The sequence below is a fragment of the Corvus cornix genome, chromosome 14 (assembly GCF_000738735.6).
Source record: "Corvus cornix cornix isolate S_Up_H32 chromosome 14, ASM73873v5, whole genome shotgun sequence".
NCBI classification, from domain to species: Eukaryota; Metazoa; Chordata; class Aves; order Passeriformes; family Corvidae; genus Corvus; species Corvus cornix.
This window is the reverse complement of record NC_046344.1, coordinates 11,025,568-11,046,532: the sequence shown is the minus strand read 5'-3', so window position 1 is coordinate 11,046,532 and position 20,965 is coordinate 11,025,568. Positions and strand designations below refer to the sequence as shown.

Here is a 20,965-nt window from a genome sequence, read left to right as displayed (position 1 = left end):
CTGTTGTATTTCCCTAGTGCAGCCCAATGTTACACGTACAGACCTCTTGATGCTGTTGCTGACACTACTGACAGTGCTAATGCAATTATGAGTTAAAATCGTTGCTGGAATTAGTCATCTTGATTTGTTGCTTTTGCTGTATCTATTTCACAAAAGAGTTCTGCATTTTCAAAGTACAGAGAACAGTTCAATTAAGTGTTTAGTAGCTCCAGCTGCCCTCCAAAATCTGTTCAAACAGTCTAATGTGAAAGGAAAAAAAAATCTGAAATTGAAGGATTCTGCAGTATATAAGTTCAAATTTTGATTTATGAACTTGGCAGTCAGTCTCTACCAATTAAAAACATGCACAGGGTTTTTTCATCTTCCCCAGACAACTGTTATTACTGAGCTGGTCTGTTTTGTCAGCATGTGCCAAGCCCTGGCTCTGCCCCAGCCAGGGAATTTGCCTTTGCACCTGTCAAAGCCCAATGTGGAAAGAGCTGCATGACAAAGAGTGTAAGTGACAGTCCAAAATTGTCCACACAGCAACCTTTAAGTGCTTGGAGAGACTTTTCTTTCATGTTTTAACTGTACAGTTTTAATTGTAAAAGCCCTGTTCTCTACATCAAACCTTTTTCAGCAACAAAATTAAAGAGATTCTAAGTTTGTCAGTAAACCCTGACATTCAAGTGCTGAAGTTCATCAGAGTAAGGCAGATTGAAAAGTTATAGCACTGGGAGATTTTCCACTGAATTCGTATTGTAAGAGATGGATTAAACGTACAAAGATCAAATGATCTGGAAATACAGATGATATCATTTGACTTCTATTTCTATTTATTAAAAATGCCAGGCTGGATGTGGCCCTGGGCAAGCTGTTTTAGCTGCCCCATTTGAGTGGCAGGACAGTGGATCCCAGAGGAGCTGGCCAACCTCAGCTGCCGTGGGATTCTGTGCATTCAACAAGATTTACACCCCATTTATCCTTGGCCAGTGGACCAAATAAAATGAATACTCTAGCATAGCTTTATCCTTTAACTATGTATTACAGCTTTATGAGTTAATATAAATAAATGCAACAGCAAGAATGATTCATTTTCATTCTTTGGGAAGCTGTAATATCTTATACTAGATAGACTGTCAGGATAGAATAAACAATTTCCATATTGATACCTGGTCCTTAGCACTTCTGTTTATTAATTCCTCTTACAGCAAAGAAACAAATGCTGAAATTTTAAAATGGCTCTTTGCTTAATATCAGAATTAAGTTTCTGTGCCTTTAGGTGGAAATAATTGGTATCATTTTATGAAACTCAAAAATGAATAAGAAGGGAATCTTTTTGCTCTCAGGAAATTTATCTTGTTTTAATTTAGGACAGTGAAAATTGAGAAAGAATCATCTACATTGTCAAAAATATTTCTATATGCATAAGCCAACAACATAGTGCTAATTAACCAGGGTAAAAATAGGCTAATTTTATATCACTAATGTGCTAGTCACTTTGGTAGTGTTCAGATGATACTTAAGGATGCATGCTGAGAAAGAATATGTTCTTAAATGCTCCCTATTAAATGAGCCAAAATAAATGAAACCATTGCTATATTGCAAAAATCACTCATGTCAAGGTCATGGAGAGATAATATAATAAAAGGACAAGAAGAGCTGACAGGATTTTTAGGTGCCAAAAACTTAAACTTTTCTGTGGGCAGTTACAAACTCAAATGGCACTTGCTGCTGCCACAACCACTTCAGCCTCAGTTGAACTAAAGTTTTATTATCAAAACCTTTTCCAGGGTAACTTAAAATGGTCACATCCTTCCAATGTAAAACCACTGATTACAAACAAATCTGGTTCGAGAACTTCCAAAATGCTAAATAGATCACAAAATGGCCACACAACAGGGAGATTTCTCTCTGGTTTCTCATCTTGAGTCCAGACAGTTATGTCACTGTTCACCAAGCTCTACTCCTGCTGAAATGGCTTCCTGGTTTTTACCTTTTTTCCATGTGCTTGGGTCTTTAGGGTGTCTTTTTTTCCCCTCCGCAGTCATTATGGACAGCTGCGCTTTCAGATATTGGGACTTGTGGGAGCACTTTGGTTGGTACTGGATGGCCACGTGGCCAGTTTAGGATAGTGACTAGTGAACATTTTCATCCACTGGTGCCTTTGCAGCTGGTGTGTTCTGTCCAAATTAGAAATTTCACATGATACTGAGCCTAGAGGGTGTTTTAACACTACTGAATTCCGTTTCAGCTGGCACAGGTTGCACTGCTTGCTCTTTGGGTGTCCTGTTCCTCCTGACCCCTACATGTGATTTCCCCTCCTCCTGACAATGGTTCATTACTATGCACAATTTGTGACTAACACCTACAGTGACTCTGTTGGAGGGATTTTTCAGACAAATAACAATTTTTTAAAAAGAGTGTTTTCAATAGACTCTGGTGCAGTCTTGTTAAACACTACAGGGGAGCCTTACTTTTTTGCTTGGCTGCATGATTCTCCATTCTAATCCTGGTTTGTGTCCTTTGCTACCAGTACAAATCTTAAAAAAAACTATTAATTTAATTTAAGCAGCACTAATGAAAACCCTAAGCAATATTATTTCACATCTGACAAAGTTAACCTTCATTATATTTGTATAAAACATCAATTATGTGTAAAATAGGTTTGTATGAAATATCCCTCCTTATAATTAATCTTCCACTTCCAGCAGAATTAAGGGTATTCAATAAGTCTGGTTCCCAGTCTTTGTCTTGCAGCCAAAAAAAGAAGAGGTATGGAAGCTTACATGCATATGGGGAAAGGTTTTACTTTTTAAGTTTTTGCTACTTTTATAACCTTTTAGGTAGGAAGTCACTCTTGTGCTCATCATCTAAGTTTTAAACATCCTCTGTTATAATGCTGTTACGCTATTCCTCCTGAATAGCCTCTCTTTTCTCTACTCAGAAAGAAATTTCATTTATAATTCTATCAACACATTGATTTTTTGCTACTTTTTGAATTATTCTAATTGATAATAGGCCAAGTCTAAGATCCTTCATATAAAGAAGATATGCAAAAAGGCTACAAGGCCTGCTCTGCTGATTTTATCAATAAAGCAATGAATATTTAAATAAAATAATTGTGATGTCTATTTTTTCTGTGGACTCTGGGATGGTGGCGATTTGTGATGGATCCAATATCCTGGAATAATTTCTTATCTTCCTGGTGAATGAGGCTGGAGGTGGAAAGAAAGAACTGAGAGTCCTGCAGGGGAATACATCAAGTAAAAGAGCAGCTTCTGCTGGAGAGAAGCAGATGTGATATGATTTGATGTTGCTTTCCAGGCTGAAGAAATCCTACCTAGAGAGTCTCCTGAACATAAGGTAACTTTCAAATGTCAGTGGAGTCACTAATTAATTGTTGTGGTGTTCTCTGCAGATATTCCATCATGCCAGAAGCATGTCCAGGAATCCACAGGCTGCTGTATGACTTCTTCTTGGATGTGCACACACTTTTCTGTCTTCACCACAAAACATTGGGCTTTGCTGTTAATGACATAACCAAAATCAGTGAGATTTTACTGGATGGTCTGTATTTACATTAGGTTTGCAACATTCATGTTCAGTTTCTTGTGGTTACTTAACTGAGATGGTCAAAGGATGTATTTGTGAGCTTTATTTCAGACCCAACAGGAATATTGTGAGAACAGTTATGAGATTTTAACAACAACAACAAAAAAGGTAGAATTGTGTCAGAGGCTGATCTCTTGTAAATTCCAGTGTGATGCATTAGACTTTTGAACTTTTTCACATTATTGGCTCTAAATCCAAATTTGAGCTCTGGCTGACCTTTATTCTGATAAACATAAATCAAATGAATGAATTAACAGAAGTGTTGTTACATATATGAGATAAGCATAATAACATTTCTGTATTTTTTTATTTGTCCCAAAAAAGATTTTTTACATGTAGGAGTTGATTAGCAACAGTATTCTTCTCACTTGTTCTAGTAAGTACCAGAGGAGATGTTCTGTAAGAAAAGAGAGAAGTTTGCCTGGGGGAACAGGATTTCATAGTAGGACAGAAGGACAGCAATGACTGCTCAAAACAAGTGAGGTTCAGAACACTCTTTATAGGTCCATGCCATGAGAATACGTTGGAGAAAGTGAGAAAATGGGATTTTTTGAATTATTTTTTTTATTTTGCAGAAAAATAGGCCTGTAGTCCTCACAGCTGTGATTTGACCACATATATGATCTATGTAAATGGTGGAGAGTCCTGATTTGTATTAAAAAGGTACTTTAAAAAATATGTAAGGGATGGATTAAACAGAACTAATGGCATAAAATGCGCAAATTCATAATATTTTCCCTTCAGTGTGAATCACTTCTTTGGCCATTTATCAGTCAGACATCTCCAGAGTTTGCACAATGTTGGCTGCAGCATGTCCCACCCAATGGTCAGAACTTCAGCAATCCTGTAATAAACATAAATAATAATGCCAGTAACTCGAGGTACAGAATTGCTGCATGGCAGAGCATTTGCAGAGTGAAGGTTTGCTTGAAGAGCGTCTTCTGCAATGACCTGTGTTGCACAGTGGGTTTGTTAGGCTGCTGTGTCAGTCCTGCTGATAAAGTGGGTTTTTGTGGAGATGAGTTTCATTAAGAAGGGAAGAGGTTTTTTCCCTAGGTTTTACTAATCAGCACATATCAATAATTTTTTCTAGTTACTCAATTTTTCTAACGCTTCCTACAATTAATTACAATGTTTATGTAACTCAGTAATTAAATCTGGGCACCTGATTGTCTCTGGGAACTTAACATTAATTTCTGTGGGGCTAAGCCTCTAGAGACTGCACATATATGATCATTAGTTATATGGTGAAGGCCAGGGAGAGTTTATGCCTCTGTGATCTAATTATTTTTAGGTAATCCATTATGCACTTTTTCCTCTCCTCCCTGGCAGTATCCAAATCCACAATAAAATAGATATTTATATTCTCCACTTCTGCTAGTTCTAACAGAAAAATTGTCTCCAGTGAGTGACAAATGTTTGCAAATACTTGCTTGCCACTCCTAGAACAGGTAGCCACATAATCCATTCTTTCTAAGAGCGGTTATGACTGAAAAATATAAATTATACAGTGTTGTACACTGAAGAACCATTAAACCCTTACTGAAGTGATGAGAAACTTTACAGAACCACTCCAAATTTGTATCTGGTCTGAATCACACTCTTTCCTCTGAGAAGGTTGTATCCAGCCTTTTACAGTGTACATGCTTGAAAAATATGGGGAGCACACCCAAGTGCACCTTTCTGAACACCTTTTATTTGTAGATCTCTAGACATTTCTAAAGGGTTCACTACCTTTTATCATTATTTTGAAAACAGATTTTTTTTATTATTACACTCAAACTTTTCTTTTGTTTGTTGTGAAGAGGCATAGTTCAAGATATGATAAGAAACAGCACATTGCCAAATTTTCTGAGGTTTTTTCCAAAATTATTTTTATCTACAGTGCTTAAAATTAGTCCTATGGTAATTTTCAAACACAGTTAAGGAATAGCTTGTCAAAAATTATTTATTCATCTGATGATAGATGTGACTATCTTCTGGGATTTTAAAAAGTGCGTGAGTAAGTTGGAACTAATGAAGTTTAAGCATCTAATATGTTTAGCTTATATTAAAAATCCTGTGAGATGATGATATAAAACGTTTTAGACCCAACCACACTTTCAAAAGTGCCTTAGAGACACTTAATTGATTAAATCGGAAATAAACCACCCACCCTAGTAGTTAAAACCCTGAATATAAATATGCAGAGAAGTATTGTTGCATTTGAGAGGATTTAAGGTTGGAAAAGGAACAAGACTTGTAGGGAGAAGTAACTCTAACACCACTGAAAATCAAAGCACTTTTCCAATCCTTTCATCCCCATAGTGTGTCTGACAGCCTGTTTGCCTTTTTCCTGTGCTATCAATGAGTCTGTTAAATGTATTGCTGCCCTGACAAAACTTTGCACTTCATCACAAATATCAACCTGCTAGTTATTAAACCAGGAGAGGTTAAAAAATGTCCCCTACATTGTGCTTAAAGAAAAAGCTCTAAAGCATGAGAAAACATCCCAGCAGCTCACCTTGGGATTGCGTGCAGTGACAGTAACAATAAGTACTTCTTTAAGAAGTGCTCCATCTTCCAAGAACTAAATTTCTGTCTGAACTGGAGATCAGGAGAGCCTCCCAGTAGCACAGCAGCAAAACAAAGCCCCAATTACTATTCTAAAGAGACAGAAACTGCAGCTCTTCACTACTCATGATAAAGGCAGCCAAAGCCCCTGGGTTTTATGAGAATGTTGTTTGATGTCCTCCAGCAAAGCTGTGTCTAGAGACAGCTTATCAATCCAAGCAGGGCCATGTGCTGTGCTCCTGTGCTGGGCTGAGGCTCCCCTGTGCTCTGCCCAGACTGGCATTTGTGTTACACAACACCCTGCAGTTCCGGGGCAGTGCCCTCGTGGGAAGTTTGGCTGAGCAGACCAAGGCCAAGAGAGTTCCCAAGGAGTGAAACTCCACCTTATTCTCATCAAAGCCACAATGATGGATGTGACATGCTGGGCTCGAGACCACCCCAGTGTTTTACTTCCCCACTGTGCAATTTTTGTATGCAGAACACGAGTGTCTGCTACGACTTTGCAGAAGAATCCATGAGACTGCCTGTGCATAAGGCAGTGAGATGCCTTGATGCTGTAAATCACCTCTTGAGACGTATTTCTACTTTAATGCAGAGGGAACAGAGGGAGGACTAAGTTCCTGACTAAGCTGCCTCCTTTGTATACCAGAAGTTAGGCTGAAGTTGCTCTACTTTAAACTTGAATGGGAATGCAAGAGGCTCATTTGGTGAAGGAATGGCAAGATATGTCCTGAGCTGGCTCTGTAAGAGTGTTTTAGGTCTTACAGGTGCTAATAGCTACTTGTATCTGGTGATTGCATTGCTCTGCCTCTTCAGATTCTGCTCCCTCTGCCTGAAATTGTCCATTTGTACCTGGTCCCTTTGCACCCGGTTTTGAATATTTTGTCTAATTGTTCTGAAGGAGAGTTTTCCACTTCTGTCATTTCAATAAATTGCACATGCTTTGCTATAGATTTACCTTCTGTTCCTTTGCTTTTGAAGGCTTAGCTGGAGAGTGAGTGCTGCCAGCATTGCAACTGTGCAGTATTTCCTGGCCTGGCAAGTTTCACATTTCTCCCTTGCTGACAATGCCACGAATTAGTGAATGATAATGTGTTGTTGCTTTTTAAGCCTTTCCCACACCGGTCTTTGTTCATTTGAAAAGATCTCATGTCTTCTCTTAAATGACTAAAATTGAAGCATTTCCAATATAGTAGAAGAAGAACCCACAAAAACTCCTTTCCTTTATATTGGTAGGGTACAGGACAATTAATAGCAGCTTTTATTAGAATTGGTCAAAGCCCTTTTCCACAGGAGGAAAAAAAAAAAAAAAAAAATATATATATATATATATATATATGTGTGTGTGTGTGTGTGTATGCAGTCCAGGCCTGAGTTAGCCTAAAAGCTACTGGAAGCTCAAAATCTGGTGATTTAGATATTATCACTTCTTTCCCATGGGGAAGAATCTTTCAAAACCTTACCATTCAATCACAGAGCTGGAGCACCAGGGCTCTGTGACACATATCTGTCTCCTAAGGCTACACAGATATACTTGCACTCATAAATATTTTGCCAGATGTGAATACTTTTTCCACCTTAGGAGATCAGTGAGAAAGAATTTTGTGGTTTGTCATTTGACTGTCAAAGCTGCAAGTTGATTTACAATAGACAGTTTTAAATGGAGAAGGAGCTGAGGCCACATCTTTTCTTCTCTATTGTTCCATTCCTGCACTGGCTGAGGAGAAGAAACCACTGATAATAGCAACATACATCTCTAAGTCTCCAGAGAGCCTTCTGAGGGAGCAAGTGTCTGCTGTGGAGAGCTCTGCACCTCAAAATATATGGTGGTAATTAAATTGCTGCTAATTGAGTTTAGTAGTCCAAAGGCTCAAACACGAATGAGTTAAAACAGGAAATATGGAAAAAGGAAAATACCTTTCCCGTAACATTTTATGTTTTCCATCTCATAATTGCCTAGCCTGCACTGAGAATTGCTTTCTGTCACATGTGCCATCTCTTTTGAATTTGTTATTCTTGGATTTCTTTTCCTTGGGGGCAATTTTATTTGTAGTTGATGTTTGCTTACAGGATTGGAAATAAAAAAAAATTCACTGCCTGTCATAAAACAATTTACCTGAGAGAAAACAATAACACCACTGAGGCAACTGTACAGTTACATTTCTTGGTAAATATGTGCTTTTTACTGATTGCTTTTATTTTCATTGTTTCTCTCTCACAGCCCTTGACAGCCTCTAATTCCCAAGGATAAATTCTCTCTTGCTCCAAAGCAGGTTATCAGTTAGACTGATAAAAGAGGTCATACTAGCAGTGGGTAATTTCACAGAATGGAGACAAACCAACAATCAAAAATGGTAATAATCTGTCATTTAAAAAAAAAAAAAAAAAAAGGGCAGCAAAATTAATATATTGCATTCTTCCTCCAATTCTTGAAAATGGAAATCAAGAATTTAAAAAGCAACCAACTGAATTTAGTTTGTATGGTACACATTTTAATGGCATGTGGGAAAGTAGTGTTAATTTTGTTGGTTTATATATTTTAAAAAGCTCTTGGTCTTAACTGTGCTTGCCAGCAGTTGTATTCTTCTGGTCTCAATTTTCTGCAAGCTCTGCCTCTTGATTTATAATGTGTTATCATCAACTGCGCTATTTTCGTAATTTATTAAGTATTCTTTCCATATTTCTTCATGGATTCTTTTGCCTCTACAATGAAGCTTTAAAAATGAGTAGGTTTCCTTGATTATGATTTTGTATCGTAATGTCATTGTAACTCATGCTATTCTGTTAAATTCACATCAACAATCAATCTGTTCTGTAATTGTTTCTGACTTCTCGGAATTGGTTCTCTAAAACCACTGGGGTTTAGACTTTATTTTGTTTGCACATAAGAAAAGCAATAGGATGATTGGTTTTACCCCAGCTATCACTTTTTTAGCTCTAAGAAGAATTAGTCTTTATCTCTCAAGATAAAGTGTAGCACAGATTTCCTAGCACACTGGATGGAAGCCTTTTGATTTAGGAAATTATCTTCTGGACTATCACCAGTCTTTTAAGATACATATTTCATATTTTAGTCTGTGTGTTAATGCAACATTTTTCTCTAGGTAGAAACATAAATTGATATTAGGAACCCAAGCATCCTTTACTTTTTCTGGTTTTATGGTCTGTAAAAACTATCATTTATTTCCCATCTCATGCTTTATCTGTTATCATTCTGAGCATTCAAGATCCCTTTCATATTATCAGAGAAAGGTAATTCCATCTTTTTACACAGTTTTCTCAACCGCAAGGAACTTATTTGGGAAATCTCTAGTTTCTGCTCATAAAAAGGATACAGAATCAGTTGTTCTATAATGCAACATCTTTCTCAGATATTTTTCTATAATATCTTTTGTACTTGAAGATGAGAAACAGTAGCTTGTGTCTAATAAATGTCAAACAGAACACGTGCCAAATTTTCAGTGGCAAACTGCAGTGAAGCACACAGCCTAAAAGCTGAAATATATCATTTGGAGTCACAGGCTAGTAAAGATTGTTAGATATGTCCTGATGCTTTCCTGCTAATATTTTTGGTGGAAATTAAACTTTTAAACCAGGTACAGGTTGCTCACTTACGCACAACTTCCTCAGATTTTTGTTTTATTTACAACACCTTTGGAATTAAGAAATTTTAGCTCTCAAAGCTCTCATTACACTTGTTGAAACAAAACCAGAATAGACAATAACTATTAGCCAGTTATTTATGGAGAAAACAAGAATTCATGTCCTCCTCAAAAACCACTTTCCTTTGCAGCCAGCAAATGGTGCCATCTTCCAAGGTAGCAGAAATATTTGAAGCTCAGGAATAAGTATTTCTCTTACTGACCTCTCTCCATAGAAGAGCAGCATAGTTTACATGTGGAAAAACAGTTGGTGCTGTACTCCACAGGCCAGTAAAGAATGGGGGGATGGGTTTCAGGGTTGCCAGAGGGATATCTGAGACCTTTTCTGAACAGCACTGTTCCAAGGATAGCCTTTTCTCTTTTTCCTCTGCACATTGTCATTTAAAAATGCATCCTGGTCTCAAAATGACAGATTTTGGTTTTGCAAATTTGGACAGGGATTTTTTTTTTCCTCAGTTGGTGTGGTATTATCACATCCCTACTGTTTTTATTCTTCACAGAAGACATTTTTAAAATGCCACTTAAAATCTTGCTGCAGCAAGGGAGGGATTATCACACATTAATTTGATATGCTCACTCTGAGTGGTTTTATTGCTTTTCAAAACAATTTAAAATTTCAGTATTCAGAACCCATTTTAGAAATTATCATCAGAGGATATTAGTCTTACCCATGAAGGACAGATGATATATATTTTTACAGCTTATTGGGCTCCTAGATTTACTCTCAACACATACACAGAACCTGCTTGAAATATTGGCCTCCTACACAGCGACATGTAAATTACTGGGAAGATGGTCCCACTGGGGTTCCTGTTTTGTACCCTGGAACTATCAAGATTCAGTGTGCCAGTGAGCATCCTAATGATAGCTGAGAGTGCCGAAACTTTCCGTTTTCATGGCAACCACACAATCTGTTGTACAATAACTACTGCTTTGTCACTTGTTTCAAGTTGAGCTTTGAAAACAGTTGGCAGGAGAAAAGTATCTTTTCATGCCTTCTCTCTACTGAGCCTGATATTGTTGCCTGATGTGTTTTGTTAGCACACAAGATACATCTCTTCCCATGCAGGTAATTGGCAGGGGGCTTTCAGGGATGTTAATGGCTGTGTGATCAGCTTGCTGTTCATGCCTCTGTGATAATGAGAGTTTCCTTCAGGGGAACACTGATCTGAGCCTCACCTTTGCTCTTCACCTGGGAGGCAGCAGCTGAAGCTTGTGAAGGTTAGAGCCAGACCTGAGGAAAGGTGCAATGCCAGCAAAAGCAGTACCCATTGCCTGCAGAAATCCAATTAGGGATCGGCCAGGTGGGGCTGAACACAGTCAGGTGTGTGGGGAGGATAGGTGGAGAAGAGGCCTTTGACAAAGATTCCTCCCAAGAGTGTGTTGTCTCTCCCAATTGCTCTGTGTCACAGTCCCAGAATGGTGCCATGGCAGGAGATTTTCATACTGATGTTAAAAAGCACAGTCTGAGCTCTCTGTCTGTTATCCCAGAAGTAGTGCTAATTTATACAGATTCTGTAAAATAGCTAACTTTCATCTGCTTCTCCAAATGGCAGTAAGATCTGAGCTGCTGCCTGCTGGAAGCCATGGAAATGACCCAGTAACATTTAATGGGCTTCAGATCAGACTCAGGATATTAGTTTCTGCATCAATTTTTAGGACATGATCCCGAATAAGCACAGAAATGCCTGCCTGCTCTCCCTGAGTAGAGAGGCTGCCTGGCACCAGGGTCTGGCTATTTGCTGTGTACTTGCTGCTCCCAAGGAGAAGAGCTGTTCCAGCTGTGACTGGGTGTTGGAAGAGGGGTACACAGGGATTCTGAGGTTTTGTAAATGGGCTCCTAGGGGTATTTCCCAAATGAATGGACTTTCTCAGACCTCTCAGTCACAGGAGCTCTTTCAGAAGGGTGATGTACCTCCTACTGAAGTGGACCTCGGTATAATGAGAAAGCTTTCTTGATGAGTGTGATGACAAGGCAGTTAGATCTATTTCCCTTTTTTCTTTTTTTTTTTTAATGCATAACTGTAACCAATTTATCCAACACATATATTTCTGTGTCTTCATGGTGCTGTAAGAATCTAAGCGATTATGGAGACACAGTCAGTAGAGCCTCTTCAATCGAGAATCTGAGTTAAGTCCCAGGGAAAGCAGTTAGGCCACCTAATCTGACCACCTGGGTACCACATGTGTGCTGCATTTCACTCAGATGTCACTGTGTAAAAGACCCTGCCACTGAAATGCTGGTGTTGAACTCTCAGGGCACTGGACTGTGCCACACACAGGAAGGAGATGCACTAACCTTGCTGCTGTTCCTGGTAATCAGGTGAAATTTGCTGTGGTAGCCACGAAACTTGTTCCCCTGTTCTTTGATTTTGAAGGCATTTATTGTTAAAAAAACAACCAACCAACCAACCAAGATCCTGGTGATCAATGTAATCCTGAGCTGGTCAATGAACAAGGTGTCAAGCCAAGACTTTGCTTTAGCCTCTTGCAGCAATTATTCATCCCACCTGGTGTCTCAGTTCCAGATGTGGTCAAGCTCTGATTATCACAAAAAAAAGTGAAGAGAAAAAATCCTGGAGTACCAGCTCCCTCATGTAGTGCCTCTGTGTCAGAACGTGCCCTGGGCTGCCCTGCCAGGGTGCAGATCTGCCTGACTCAGTGCCACCAATCCACACCACCTTCAATGAGCGATTGTCCCCCAGAAGAGCTCTGTTCCTCCTCCACCAGCCTTTAAAGCAGGCTGCAAGTTCTAGTGGTCCCTAACCCTGGTACTGCCCTTTTGCTTCCTGCACTTGATCTGACCTACACATTTTCTTTGGTTTTGCTAAAAACAGGTGGTCTAAAGCTTTCAGCGGAATGAAGTGATCTATTCAGAGACAAGCTGCAATGTTAAAGTACATTTGCCTTTTAGCAAGTATAATATGCATCAAATAAAATATCTCAGTGAAGGCTAAATACCGCTTTACTGTGCTGACCAGGGAGCTCCAAATTTCTGTTCTCTCAGATAACATTTTGTTGCTTTGAAAATGGTTTTCTCCATGAAAGAAAACAACACTGATTAGTGGTTGTTTGGAATTAAAATATTGAGCATTTTTGTTGTCAAATACAACAATGGAACAAGAACAATTGGCACAGGAAAAGTAATTTTGATTTTCAATGTCTAAATTGATCAATTAGGAAAGAATTTGATTGGTATGGACATTACCAAGAAATGTCAATAGGTAACAAGTGTCAACACTGTAATTTGGCCTAGTCTCTAAGTAAATGTGCTTGCTCTTTCCCTAACTCCTTCATCCATAATTTATAAACCATTGATGGGATGAAGACACACAGATATTATATGAGGATTCCTTCAGTCCCAAGATTTGGGGTTTCATGATGAAATAGTCAAAGTATCTGTGTGATCCTGGAGGCCAGGCCCCATTCCCCAGCAGAGCACGCAAGCACAGCTGCTCTTCTGAAAAATACGTGGCCAACATGGGTGTGACAGAAAAGGGAGGGAGGGAGGGAGCCAGGAGGTGTGTGGGGGTTAAAAGGAGATCAGGGCAGAGCCAGAAATAGATGTAGTCCTATACAGTGCTGGCTTTCAAGGCTTATGTTGCAAGATAGGCTAAGTGTAGAGTCAGATGCACATTTTCATTCCGGAGTTTTAGACCTGACACTGGCTCAAGTAGTGCCCCACATTCCTGGTCTATTCCCCTGTGACTGTAGTGTGAATTAGCAGGAGAGGCAATTACTGTCCCCGAAAATGCTGGGCTGTTGATCCTTTTGCTTTCCACAATCTTTTGAACAGCTCCTTCGGGAAGAGGCTTTCATGGTATTTCCCCTAACACTTTCACTTGAAAGTTTGAAGTGCTGCTGCAGGTATTTTGACAAAACCTATAAAAATGGCTTTCAGTGTCATTCAGTTTCTCTTGCCGTCTCATCTCAGTCTAACAGAGCCACAAATAGAGCTGTTTAACTGCATTTAGAGGCCTTGGTCCTGGGATTATGGCTAAGCAGGGAGTGGATTTTCCCATTCACAAGAGTAGTGTCTTGATCACTTTCCCTGTAAGTGTCCAGATATGTAGTAAGAGTTGTATTTTCTTTGGAAATTTTCCTTGCTCTCCCTATGGATTGCATCTCTTGCTGTGATCTGAGAGACACCCTGCTCAGTTTTCTCAAAGTACTGACACAAATCCTGATGGAGCTTCCAAAAGCTCTGGCAGGAGAGTAGTTAGACTTTCTTTCTTCTGCTTCCCTTGTCTCACTTATCTGCTGTCTCAGGAAAATAGGTGCCCTGTCTCCACGGACTGGATTCCCCAGAGGGACTGTCTCCTGCATATCCATTTCTGTTATTGATTATTGTGTATTTCATTTTGCATTTGCATTTGCTCTGCATTTGTCTTTCTGGAATGCAGTGGTTACCATCAATGTTGACTTTAAATCAATCCCTTGACGTTGGCAATGGCTGTAATTGATTTTCACAAGGTTATTGTCTTTGTTGTGGAAAATGTCCAGATATAATTCATGTTAAACTGTAGTGAAACCTGTAAGCCATTGGAAGTGTTTTAGCAAGATCAACCCTCCAGTTCTAAGTGTACGTCACTGCAAGAGGAAAGACATTTCCCAGGGCCATGAGGTAGAAAATGAAAGTGCAGCAATTAAGGTTAGAAGTTGGATATGTTGTATTGGGAATGCACAGATTCACATGTACAGTGAAACATCAGCCCTTATAGACTGAATATCATCATGAGGACACTTTAGGAAGGGTAGGGGTATTTTAAATCCATTAGCTTTTCCTTCAGTCTGCATTTGCAGGCAGGTTTTGAGGCAGAAATAGCAGTGTGCACAAAGTGCTGATATCTAGCGTTATGGAAATCACATTTTTATATAGGACAGTCCTCTGAGTCCTAGAAGTCCCTATTTCCTTATTAAAGGTAAATTGGTTTGGGTTCTCTATGTTTCCTGAATCCTCAATTGAATGAAAATATGAGCTCTTGAAAGTGCTGCAATTTCCTAACACTGATTCTCTATACATGACAGCGCAACACTGGACACAGCAAAGACCATTTGAGTGGCTGTTGATGTGAGGTGCTCACAAAGCTGGGGCTGTGTTTACTTCAATTCTCATGATGAGTTTCATCAGGAGTTCAGCCCAGTAACAGAGGACTCAGGATAAGATTTGTTTGAAATGAGTGTACAGCCAGTGTATATCTCAGCCTCTCATTACCATATGAGTGAATGGCTTATATTTTTTAGGAAGTCTCAAAGTTGGCAAGTCTGTCTGGAGAAAGGGCAGTTTCCTCACTGTTGCCTGGCTCCTTGAAAAGGTCCCAGCCTTCATCCCCTTTTCATAATTGTAGCAATGTTCTGGTGTTATGATTAACTTCAAACATATGATGAGCAGTGCAAGCTCAATAGCTTTATCTGACATGTTCATTATGCTTCAACAAAATATCACATCCAGTCATTCCTAGATATTTTCAGTTAGAAATGCATTTAAGATGATTGTGGCCAGGTGGACCAGTATCCTCTAGAATATATGTTTTTGTCTGGAAGTAAACTTTAGAATTAATCCCAGTGAAAATGGAAAGTACTTGTGGGAGAACTGGTGTATAGAGGTCTAAACCCTAGAACTTCCCTTAGCTCACTTCTGAGTACAATGTTCAGAGCAGTTACAAAATAAAAATGTGCAGTATCCCACTCTTCCTTTGGAATATAAATTTAGGCTTAATTGCCAGCAGAATTAACAGAATTGTCTTAAAGTCTGTGCAAGGAAGCAAAGAAAAAAATCTACAGGATGTTTGTCTTAAAAATGATGAGTTTTTAAAAATTTTTTGTCAGTGAAAAATAAGTATCTGCATCACACTAGAGGAGCTTCTGGTGAGCTAATCAAGGAATGTCCATTTATTTTAGAATGTCAAGAGCAGTTTAACCTCAAGATGGTGCTAGATGGTTAAGTTGGCTGTCACAACAGCTATTTATCTTTTACATTTTTTCAGAATGAAAAAGCATCGGTAACAAGTAATTGGTTAATAACCAATAAGAAAAGATAAAGACTTCATATTAAAGTGCATCACTTTTACAGATTGATATGTTTGTCAGCCTAAGCAAGACATGAATTGATTTGAAAAGGTATTAATTATATCAATGTTTCAAAATAGAATAGTGAAGAGAATAGAAGAAACAGAGCATATATAAAAGTCGTTGGAACCACAGTGGTAGGAGATATACAATATGTTACTTGACAGCTTATCTGGTTATTAGAACCAGGCAGCCTGGGATTAATGGGACTTAATCATTCTGGCAACATAAAGTGAGCAAAACCTGTCAGATAAGTAGTAAAGGCTTTTAAGTTCCTGAAGAACTTAAGGAACTTCTTCATTCACAGTAAATAATATGTAGGAGTGCTTTAATTATTTCAAATCCAGCCGGTTTTCTGCTGGAAGGTGGTTATCCAGGGCATGGCTGTCTTACCTGAGCAGTAACCTGTCCCTGAATCAGGAGAGGAGCAGAACATCAGGAGAGGAGCAGAACATCAGGAGAGGAGCAGCACTGGCACGGCAGCACCGTTATCCTGACAACTTCCTCAGCACGAGCAGCTGTAGGGATGGAGCTGCAGAACAGAACACTCAGGCTGCTGCTGAGGATTTTCCCTGCACTTATGGCACCAGGTCTGATTTTCTAGAACAGCCAAATAGTGACCAGATGACCAGAAATTCATCTTACCGCTTCCTTCTTTGTGGGACAGTTAAGGGAGAGATTTTCCAAGGAGCCCATGACAGCATTTTTAGTGTTTATGGTAAAAACATGCTGCCAGGTCTGTAAAAACTGTATCTCGAGCTGGTGGTCTCTAAAATGGACCCGCTTACCTTGAAAAAACTCTTTTCCCAAAATGAGATGTGGGTCTGCTTGAAGATCCTGGTTCCTGGGCACATCTCCTATGACTGGTGGGTGTTGGAAAGCAGAGAAGCTCTCTTCCCCACGCAGGGTAATTTTATTCTTCTTTTTGTTTTCTTCTGTATTTTTCAATGTTTGCTTCTTTTTTTTTTTTTTTGGTGACAAGATTTAATCCTTTAGAAAATCTGCAAAATGAGAACAATTTATGTGTCAGGTTAATTTATTTTGCACCAGAATGGCCTTTCAAAAAGATGGCTGTTTAATATATAATCTTATAAATGAATCAGCAAAATAATATGGGAACTTGGGGATGTGCAGTGACAGAAGCTTTTTTATTAAATTTTATTTTGATTTTTTTTTATTCTCCCAGACATTTTTTTTATATCTTCCAAAGTTTTTATAATTGTTTAATGCAAGCAATTACTTACGAGGTGGTTGTATCAGCCAAGACAATGTTACAGAAATGTGAAAAAACCCTGGCATTGAAAAGGGATGCTTGATCTGCTGAAATAATTGGAAATTTGCCATCATTCCTTTGTCACCTGAAGAAAAGAAGGTTTTACAGTCCTTCTTATTTGCAAATATGAACTAATATACCTTAACACAGTGCTGCCTATGCTGCTCAAGTATTCGTTTTTTCATTGTTTGGAAAATTTATTTCTTGGAGGGAAAAAATCAGCTAAATGTGATTGTTTGGCTCTATAAAGCAGGGAAATAGAAACCAGACTGTGTGTCCTACCCACAGATTTTTATCAGATCCAGATAAAAATATAAATAGCCTAGGAGACAGTGTCCTCTTAAATGATGATCCTAAGGTTAGTGGGACTTTTTGAGAAGATTTTTCTTGTCTAGACAGTTATAAAGAAGCTGAAAGTTGATTTAAGGTTTTATTATAGGGAATATAATTCTACCTCCCTCATATTCAGTATGTAAGTAGGAAGGTATTTTATGTGTAACTTTAGAATGCAATTCATAAGAAAATATACCGGTCATTCCAGATAGCTGAAAATATATTAAAAAATTATTTTAAATGGAGAATAGGTTACATATTTTAGAACAGTGAGGAAATCAAAACATTATTTTTGTTTTCACTAGATTAAATTCCAAAGTGACATTCCGGCTGACAGAAGGAGAGACACAGTAGTAAAATTCATGCTTATGTGGCTCAGGCTTAATCAAGGGGAGAGTTAGGGTGAGAGTGTTTAGCTAAAAGTCATTTTAAGTCACAAGTACATAAGAATAGATGATTAATTATGTTGTCCACTTGGGGCAATGACTGTGCAGGACAAATTGCATTTGAACTTGCAAATTTGCATTTGCATTTGAACAAAGAGTTTAAAGAATGAAAGCACTGGATGGCAATAAAGAAAACAATTCCTCCCTCTCAAAGGATGGTGTATTGACACAGGGAAATGATTCCCTCTGGGTCCGTCTGTAGAGGAATTTAGGAGAAAGCTGTCTATAGATATTGATCCTGACACAGAATCCTTCCAGTAACAGTCTCAGAGGTGCCACTTCTGAGATCTAGAGGCTGAATGTTTGCAGTGACCTCTGCCATACAAAGATCAGAGTCAGCATCTGGATCTCCATATGGAGGATGAAAGTTTTTGTATTACAAAAATCTTTCCAACAACTATTTTGGCAGGGACAATCATAAAAAGAGTATTTGAGCATCTTATTACTCTGTTAATATATTCCCATCAGGAAGTTAAACTAATTAACTCCTCTCTTATGCATACCTTGGTGATATTTTTACATTTCCCAGGGCACATAACCAGTCACAAGAAAAAGAAAATGTCACCTTCCAATAGTCACTCCCTAGCAGGCACTGGAGGACACTCTTAAAGTAAAATATTTTGTGTGCTGTTAAGGTTCTTGTTGAGGTAGAACAAAAGATGATGGTCTCACGTGACAAATTTGCTTCACCTTGGTGTGTATCTCTTCTTTGTCTTTTTTTTGGATATTTTTACTTCTTTGTGCTCTTGAGATCACAGTCACTTCTTCTGCTTGTATTCTCTGCCCAAAAAAAAAAAAGTTTAATAATTACTGAAATTTCTTAGTCAAGATACAGAGCTACTGGAGAGTACTGAGATGATTAAGGATGATAAAGGACCTCTGAGAGGATTTAAGGGTCTGGAGTACCTCACCAAGGCTGAGACAGCTGGGACTACCCAGCCTGGAGAAGGGAAGGCTCAGGGTGATCGCCTCATGTGCAGATACCCAGCAGGGGATGTAAAGAGAAAGCAGCCAGACTCTTCACTGGTGTTCAGTGAATGACAAGAGGCCATGGGCACAAGCACACAGGAGGTTCCCTCTGAAACTCAGGGAACACTTTTTCACTGTGAGGGTGACCGAGCACTGGCACAGGTCACCCTGGGGGGCTGTGGAGTCTCCATCCTTGGGCACATTCAGAAGCTGTTTGGACACAGCTGTTGGCAGCCTGGTCTAGGTGACCCTGCCTGAGCAGGAGGGTTGGACGAGATGGTCTCCAGAGGTCCCTTCCAACCTCAACCATTCTGGGTTTTTTTGAGTCTGTACCATTGCTGTTCAGTGTTTCTGATGTCATCTGTGACAATGATGAGGAATAAAAGACTTGGATCTCTTTAATTCTGAACTAAACTTACTACCGCTCTTGCCTTCTTTTCTTGTTAGGGTTCAATTTCTTCAGACTGTCTGTGCAAACAAGGTCTAAAAATAAAAAGCATCCCTTGGGAGAAAGCAGATTTCAGCACTGAACATTGGTCAAGTAGAGCAGAACATAATTCAGGTGACTAATGAAGGACAAAGCAAGGTACCTGTATGCAAACAAGGTTGCCTGTGTGCAAACAGCATCTGAAGGCAACTTGTGACATTTATGGTTTTCTTCCTATCGTGAGGGAGTGCATTTTTTTAAAAGTGTTGTCAATGTGTTGTGGACACCAACAGTTACATGGAAGGACAAGGGCCATTGTCTCATCTACTTAATGCTTCTAAATGAGGTATTTTTGGAGAATTGGAATCTGAACTGGCTTGTGTGTCAGTCAAGGTCACATTTTATTTTGAGTTTGTCTGTAGCACACGGTGAAGGTCCTGTATTAAATGCTATTCAGCATAATATCCCTGATTTAACATGTAGAAAATTATGAAGGATTAACCAGGGATAATAGCTGTGAACGTGATCCTTTGTTACCTGGATCAGCAATGTTGGAAGAACAAATGGAAGGCATAAATGAAATAATTTGTTGCTGGGCAGTTGAAGAACACACTAAATCACCAGGCTAACCAAGGATGAAGATTATGTTTCTGAACTGACAGAAAAAATCATGGTTAAGGTCATTGTGGATTTATTACCCCAAGGAACATTATAATAAACTGGTTTGTCTTCATATTAACTAAAGAAAGCCTCAATCTGCAGCCAGTTCTCTGTTGAAGGCACATGAATTTGTCTAGAATTAATTAGATGAAATGTTATCTGATCAAATTGATGGAAATCAATTGAACTGCATGAACTATAGGTTTTCAAAAGAGGCAGTCAAGATTTTGGCAGCACTTCCTTTGTTTGGCTTTAAGGAAATTCCACAGTTGGAGAACTTTTTGTTCCAAAGCCAGGATGAGCACAGAGCTCGGGTTTTGGGGTTTTTTTAAAAATAATTTGCTAAGCAGATTTTCTGAGAGGAAAGAAATTATGAATGTTTTAAATATAATGTTCCACCTTCTAGTTAGAAATATCTAAGCTATTCAACAGATATTAAATGCAAGGAAGTATAACAATTACTTCATGGAAAAAAAGGAAACATTCTGAAAATATTTAAAACTTATTCAAGTGCTTATAATTAAAAAAATCGCTTTCACTAAAATCCATATTTAAATGAAATTTAAATTCCTGTGAAGACCCCATTGTTAGAGAAAAAAAGTCAAGTGAAAACATGCTGCAAGTCCTATTCAAGATTACATGTCCCCTTCAATAATATCTTCCTCTGGGACTCAGCAAACTGGAATAGCTGGGCCCAGATTTATTCCATGTAATTTTAACAGCTTTCCTGAAGGGGAAAGAGTCTCTTTGGTGGTGTGGCCAATGCAGAAGGATAAACAGCTCAGGGAGGCTGCATCCCCCTGGCAAAGCCTTTTCTCTCCATTGCTGAGAACAGTTGGCATGGGAGACACAAACCACATGGTGATAGGTAAGCGGGTGAAGGAGCTGTGGTTTATTCCTGCTGGTAACCCCAGCACAAACAGTTAAAAGTCCTGGCCATTATAAATGAGGCCATTTTTGTGAAGATAAAATGATCTCC

The 20,965-nt window shown here is 38.8% G+C and overlaps 1 long non-coding RNA gene across 1 annotated transcript; it reads right to left on the bottom strand.

Moving 5' to 3' along the window:
* Positions 1–1,275: 1,275 nt before the first annotated feature.
* On the bottom strand, positions 1,276–16,854 carry LOC109143624. Its single transcript, XR_002043932.3, has 3 exons — positions 16,667–16,854; positions 16,272–16,410; positions 1,276–3,507 (listed from the first exon to the last, which is right to left on the bottom strand). It is a non-coding gene; the product is annotated as an uncharacterized LOC109143624 (long non-coding RNA).
* Between the last annotated feature and the right edge of the window lie 4,111 nt (positions 16,855–20,965).